Source organism: Anomaloglossus baeobatrachus, chromosome 5 (assembly GCF_048569485.1).
Source record: "Anomaloglossus baeobatrachus isolate aAnoBae1 chromosome 5, aAnoBae1.hap1, whole genome shotgun sequence".
NCBI classification, from domain to species: Eukaryota; Metazoa; Chordata; class Amphibia; order Anura; family Aromobatidae; genus Anomaloglossus; species Anomaloglossus baeobatrachus.
The window spans coordinates 494833767-494841987 of record NC_134357.1 but is presented as its reverse complement, the minus strand read 5'-3'; positions in this window follow the sequence as shown (position 1 = coordinate 494841987).

Genomic DNA, 8221 nt, shown 5'->3' with positions numbered 1-8221 from the left:
ACACCCCCCTATACTACACCTGTAATAAACTACATCACTACACCCCCCTATACTACACCTGTAATAAACTACATCACTACACCCCCATATACTACACCTGTAATAAACTACATCACTACAGCCCTATATACTACACCTGTAATAAACTACATCACTACACCCCCCTATACTACACCTGTAATATACTACATCACTACACCCCCCTATACTACACCTGTAATAAACTACATCACTACAGCCCTATATACTACACCTGTAATAAACTGCATCACTACACCCCCTCCATATACTACACCTGTAATAAACTACATCACTACACCCCCTATACTACACCTGTAATAAACTATATCACTACACCCTCTCCATATACTACACCTGTAATAAACTACATCACTACACCCCTCTATACTACACCTGTAATAAACTATATCACTACACCCTCTCCATATACTACACCTGTAATATACTACATCACTACACCCCCCTATACTACACCTGTAATAAACTACATCACTACACCCCCCTATACTACACCTGTAATATACTACATCATTACACCCCCCTATACTACACCTGTAATAAACTACATCACTACAGCCATATATACTACACCTGTAATAAACTGCATCACTACACCCCCTCCATATACTACACCTGTAATAAACTACATCACTACACCCCCTATACTACACCTGTAATAAACTACATCACTACACCCTCTCCATATACTACACCTGTAATAAACTACATCACTACACCCCCCCCTATACTACACCTGTAATAAACTATATCACTACACCCTCTCCATATACTACACCTGTAATAAACTACATCACTACACCCCCCTATACTACACCTGTAATAAACTACATCACTACACCCCCCTATACTACACCTGTAATAAACTACATCACTACACCCCCCTATACTACACCTGTAATAAACTACATCACTACACACCCTCCATATACTACACCTGTAATAAACTACATCACTACAGCCCTATATACTACACCTGTAATATACTACATCACTACAGCCATATATACTACACCTGTAATATACTACAACACTACACCCCCCTATACTACACCTGTAATAAACTACATCACTACACCCCCCCTATACTACACCTGTAATAAACTATATCACTACACCCTCTCCATATACTACACCTGTAATAAACTACATCACTACACCCCCCTATACTACACCTGTAATAAACTACATCACTACACCCCCCTATACTACACCTGTAATAAACTACATCACTACACCCCCCTATACTACACCTGTAATAAACTACATCACTACACACCCTCCATATACTACACCTGTAATAAACTACATCACTACACCCCTCTATACTACACCTGTAATAAACTACATCACTACACCCCCCTATACTACACCTGTAATATACTACATCACTACACCCCCCTATACTACACCTGTAATAAACTACATCACTACACCCCCCTATACTACACCTGTAATATACTACAACACTACACCCCCCTATACTACACCTGTAATAAACTACATCACTACACCCCCCCTATACTACACCTGTAATAAACTACATCACTACACCCCCCTATACTACACCTGTAATAAACTACATCACTACACCCCCCTATACTACACCTGTAATAAACTACATCACTACACCCCCCTATACTACACCTGTAATAAACTACATCACTACACACCCTCCATATACTACACCTGTAATAAACTACATCACTACACCCCCTCCATATACTACACCTGTAATATAATACATCACTACACCCCCTCCATATACTACACCTGTAATAAACTACATCACTACACCCCCTATACTACACCTGTAATAAACTACATCACTACACCCTCTCCATATACTACACCTGTAATAAACTACATCACTACACCCCCCCCTATACTACACCTGTAATAAACTACATCACTACACCCCCCCTATACTACACCTGTAATAAACTACATCACTACACCCCCATATACTACACCTGTAATAAACTACATCACTACAGCCCTATATACTACACCTGTAATAAACTACATCACTACACCCCCCTATACTACACCTGTAATATACTACATCACTACACCCCCCTATACTACACCTGTAATAAACTACATCACTACAGCCCTATATACTACACCTGTAATAAACTGCATCACTACACCCCCTCCATATACTACACCTGTAATATAATACATCACTACACCCCCTCCATATACTACACCTGTAATAAACTACACCACTACACCCCCCTATACTACACCTGTAATAAACTACATCACTACACCCCCATATACTACACCTGTAATATACTACACCACTACACCCCCATATACTACACCTGTAATAAACTACATCACTACACCTGTAATAAACTACATCACTACACGCCCCTATACTACACCTGTAATAAATGACATCACTACACCCCCTCCATATACTACACCTGTAATATACTACACCCTCCATGTACTACACCTGTAATAAACTACATCACTACACCCCCCCTATACTACACCTGTAATATACTACATCACTACACCCCATATACTACACCTGTGATATACTACACCCCCATATATTACACCTGTAACAAACTACACCACTACACCCCCTCCATATACTACACCTGTAATATACTACACCCCTACACCCCTATATACACCTGTAATATACTACATCACTACACCCCTATATACGCCTGTAATATACTACACCCCTATATACGCCTGTAATATACTACACCACTACACCCCTATATAAACCTGTAATATACTACATCACTACATCCCCTATATACACCTGTAATATACTACATCCCCATATAATACACCTATACTACACCCCTCATGTACTACACCTGTATGTAATATACTACATCACTACACCCCCATTTACTACACCACTATATACAACACCCCCATATACTACACCACTATATACTACACCTGTAATAAAGCTACATCACTACACCCCATGTACTACACCACTATATACTACACCACTATATACACAACACCATATACTACTCCTGTAAAACTACACCACTACACCCCCAGTATTAGTCACCAGTCCCCCCCTCCCCCATTGTCCCCTCCTCAGCTTATTAGTCACTACTTACCTCTCCCTTGTTATTGTCCCCATCCTCAAGCACCTCCGTACGGGCCCCCGCTGAGCTGCTCTTTCTCTTGTACGGGCCCTGGCTGCGCCGATGCAATTCTCCTAGGGGCCTCGCCGCTGCTTCTCTCCATGAAGGCCCCCGCTGTGCCGCTTCTTCTCCTGCCCGGCAGGAACTTTTGAAATGACACACGCCGCGCAGTACTACTGACCACATCAGAGCACGCGCGTGAACAGAGGAGAGGTTCCTGCGTTCCGCTGCCTGCACTGACTGTGCAGAGCTGCAGGATCGTTCCCTGCCCGGCACGCATTAGCTTGGCTCCACTGCATCGGCTGAAGACGGGCGGGCCGGTCACAGACAGTAGGCGGGCCGGATGTGGCCCTCGTGCCGCCCCTTGCCCAGGTCTGTAATAGAGGGCTAGATAAAGAGATATATAATGGAGGGATAGAGAGATAATAGAGGGATAGATAGATAATAGAGGGATAGATAGAGAGAGAGAATAGAGAAATAGATAGCTAATAGAGGGATAGATATTACAGCTTTATTTTTTATGTTTGTGTCTCCCCCCCCCCCAGTATTTCTCAAACAGCAGTGACCGTGCGGAACCTTAGATCTCCGTTCTCGCAGGGTCACTGCCGGTCAATGATGCTGGAGAGGCCCTATGAGGACACACTGCAGTTCTCGCAAGCGGTAATGTGTTCACATTACCGACCATGAGAAATGACCTGTTGTGACCCCTGCAGTTTCGTTCACGGAGCTGCATTGAGCACTCGCTCACAGACGCCGCTCACAGACGCCGCTGGATCAGTGTGGATTACGCCGCAGCTGTATGTTTGGGGGGGTCAATAAAGTGATGAAAGACGGGGCTTTTTTGTTATTTTATTTAAAATAAAGGATTTTTCGGTGTGTGTGTTTATTCACTTTACTTACAGGTTAATCATGGGGGGTGTCTCATAGACGCCAACCATGATTAACCTAGGACTTAGTGGCAGCTATGTGCTGCCATTAACTCCTTATTACCCCGATTTGCCACCGCATCACAGCAACCGGGAAGAGCCGGTAACACGCCGGGACTGTCGCATAATACATACGACATTCTCGGGGCAGCTAAGGGCTGATATTCTTGGCTGCAGGAGGGGCAATAACCCTGGCCCTTGCCCTCCCCAGCCTGCGAATACCAGGCTGCCGCTGTGTTCTTACCTAGGATGGACGGTAAAAATATGGCGGAGCCCACGTTTTTTTTTCGTTTTTTATTTTTAATATGTACGTTTGATCTCTATGTGCATTCTATATGTCTGTGTCTGTGTGTGAGTGTGATGTGTGTGTGTATACTCTCTGCTCAACTTCCTCTTCCTGTCATAATGACATCACTTCCCTGCAAAACGCAGGACAGTGATGAACATTGTCCCAAAAAACGCGAAATAACACAGGAAAACACAATGAAACGCACATAATTTGCTAATTGTGTTATTCCCTGCGCTATTTCATGATAACATTACAGTCAATGGAGTGAAATAATGCAGCTACCTGCAGAAAAGAAGTGACATGCACATTCTTTTTCCCAAGAAACTCTGCAGAAAGAATTTTCTTGAGAAAAAAAACAGTGTGCGCACAGCATTTTTTTTACCATAGGATTTGCTGGGGAATGTCTGCAGAAAGGTACAACCATTTTCTCAAGAAATTTCTGCAGCAAAAACGCTGGTAAAAACGCAGTGTGCGCACAGGGCCTAAATTTCCTGGTGTGCTAGCGTGTGTGTAGTGGCTGGCACAGTTATGTTGGACTTGGGCTGTTACCTTAATTATTACCTTATTTTTGTGACACCTGGTTACTGCAGGGGCGTCACAAACACTCAAAAACATATGCAGAGCATATAAAAAACAATTAAAAAAAATGGATAGAGCTGACCCAAAATACATATATTATGCAATATTAAAGTAGTATATTAAAGAAGAAAGATGAATTTTCAACTAATGCCACCTAGACCAACCCTAGTCAATCATACCCAGAACTACATGCAGGGTATAAGCACAGAGCCCTATGGAAACAACAACACAATACATAAAGAATCAGACACAATAATCCAAACTAAGAAGCTGTCCACAATAAGCTGACAGTGTGGTTCTATATAAATACTAAGAATTAGTCAGATTCACATGGTACAGCAGGGAAACGATAGCAGGAGCTATAGAATGAAGGTGATAATGTGCAGTATAGCATATACGATTCCCAAAAGACTCACACTGAATCTAGGGAGGCAAGTAAATAAAGGGGGGTTGGCTGGACAACAACTCAACGCGTTTCGGACCTTGAAATGCTTCTTAGGGAGCCACTCCTTAGTTGCCCTGGCTGTGTGTTTTGGGTCATTGTCATTCTGGAAGACCCAGCCACAGCCTATCTTCAATGCTCTTACTGAGCGAAGGAGGTTGTTGGCCAAAATCTTTGTGATGCATGACCCCATCCTTCCTATCTTCAATACAGTGCAGTCGATGTGTCCCCTTTGCAGATAAACACACCCAAAGAATGATGTTTCCACCCCCATGCTTTACGGTTGGGACAGTGTTCTTGAGGTTGTACTCATCTTTCTTTTTCCTCCAAACATGTCGAGTGGCGTTGATACCAAAAAGTTCTACTTTGGTCTCATATGACAACATGACCTTCTCCCACGCCTCCTCTGTATCATCCAGATGGTCATTGGGGAAGTTAAAACGGACCTGGCCATGTGCTGGCGTGAGCAGGGGGACCTTGTGTGCCCTGCAGGATTTTAATTTATGCCGGAAGAGTGTGCTGCTAACTGTAATCTTTGAGACTGTGGTCCCAGCTCTCTTCAAGTCATTAACCAGGTTCTTCCAGGCAGCTCTGGTCTGAATCCTGACTTTTCTCAGAATCATCCTTACCCCATGAGGCTAGATCTTGCATGCAACCCCAGACCGAAAAAGATTGACTGCCATCTTGTGTTTCTTCTATTTTCTAATGATTGTGCCAACAGTTGTTGCCTTCTCACCAAGCTGCTTGCCTATTGTCCTGTAGCCCATCCCAGCCTTGTGCAGGTCTACAATTTTGTCCCTTGTGTCGTTAGACAGCTCTTTGGTATTAACCATGGTGAGAGGTTGGAGTGTGATTAAGTGTGTGGATAGGTGCAATTAATACAGGTAATGATTGCAGAGTAGGAGGGCTTCATAAAGAAAAAATAACAGGTCTGTGAGAGCCAGAATTGTTGTTGGTAGGGGATCAAATACTTATTTAATGCAACAAAAAGAAAATTAATTATTTAAAAATCATATAATGTAATTATTTATTTTTTTTTTTTTTTGGATTATTTATTTGGAGGGGATTCTGTCTGTCACAGTTGAAGTGTGCCTACCATAAAAATTACATAGCTCTCCATTCTTTGTTTATGGGAAAACTTCCAAAATCGACAGAGTATCAAATACTTATTTTCCTCACTGTACAAAGGACGTCCCCTCGATGCAGCAGTTCTTGTTTTTGTAAGGATTTTCCCATCACTGTGCAATTAAAAAACAAAAAATCTGAGCACAGCTGCTCCCACCACCCGCTAATGATCTGCATTAACGAGATGAAGAATATTAACTAGTGATGAACGGGCACTACCATGTTCAGGTGCTCGGTATTCAAAATGAGCAGTTGGACGATCGGATGGGCATGACTCAAGCACCCGAGTATAATGGTAGTCAATGGGGGACTCTAGTATTTTTTACAGAAAATCTTCAGGGAAAAAATGCTTTCCATTATACGCCAGGTAGTCACAGACATAACATCACACACACCCCACCTCCCCTGGATAGTTTACATCAGTCAAACAAAACCCTTGTTGCCTCCCTCCAGGGTCTGATGTCCACACCAGGTGGGGCGGAGCCAGGCGGTTGGCCCCACCCACCGAGGAGTTCACAGGCCTGGAGGCGGGAAAAGTGACAGATTCGTTTGAGAGTTGAAAGTGAGAGGTCAGAAACTGTTGGTGTCTGGGTAGGAGCCCAGGCACTGTCAGCAAGGTCGGCAGACGGTGGTGGCCGTCTGCAGGAGGTGGTGCAAGTCAGCAAAACCGTAGGACTGGGGACGGGCGGTGGCCCGCCGGTACCGAGCCGGGGAGCAGATTCGCATCAAGCACAAAGGCATGGCCATCGGACCCCGACTAGGCTTGGAGCCGCTGACAACGGTCAAATCCGAGAGTGACCAGAACCCCAGGGGTTTCCTAACACCCAAGACCCGACAGAAGGCAACAGTCCACACCGTGAGGATACACAGCCACCGCCATAGGCTAGAGATCCAAGGGCCAGCGCCTTCGGGCAAAATGGGCTCCTTCGGTACATACACGCCGGGGAGCGGACTACCGTTGGGAAACCATCGGAGTCAACACATTCTACACAGGTGCAGGGAAAGACAGCCACCATCAACCTGTCCGGGGAGAGCAAAGACACTGCAGCCGGCTGCGGGACCCATCCATCCAGCCGTTTGGTTTACCAGAGATTCTGTGAATTTGTGCCTGAGTGAGTACCACAGTGCCATCCGGCACCGTGCCGCGCTGCCCCTGCAACCCTGCACCCCCAGCTACCCTGCCTCCCCGTACTGCCACCGGGCCCCGGGATCACCAACCCCTACCCACGAAGGGGACAACATCCTAGCTGCTCCCTATCATCGCTCTCGGGATCCCCGTCACCAGTAGCGGTAGTGCCCTTTATCACCACAACCCATGGGTGGCGTCACAAACTATCTCCCAAAACAAACCACCCCCTTTTCACTCGTGGGCGAGGAGCGCTGCTCGAGTCCCCGGGTCTGGCCCACCGCTCGAGCCACCAAGCAGCAGCAGCAGCCACGGAACCGAGCGTAGTGAGCGCGGCCCCTCCGCCCGCGACATGTGTACTTGAGTCGAGCCCATCCGAGTGTCCAGCTTCTCGTTTCAAGTACTGAGCACCCGAGCATGGTAGTGCTCGCTCATCACTAATATTAACCCTTTCTGCGTCCCTTTTTAAGACTTCTGCTTGCTGAAGTCTTATTTATTAGGAAGTCTTATTTATTTTGCATACAGAAGGTGAATACCGGATCCGGTCCAACTACCATC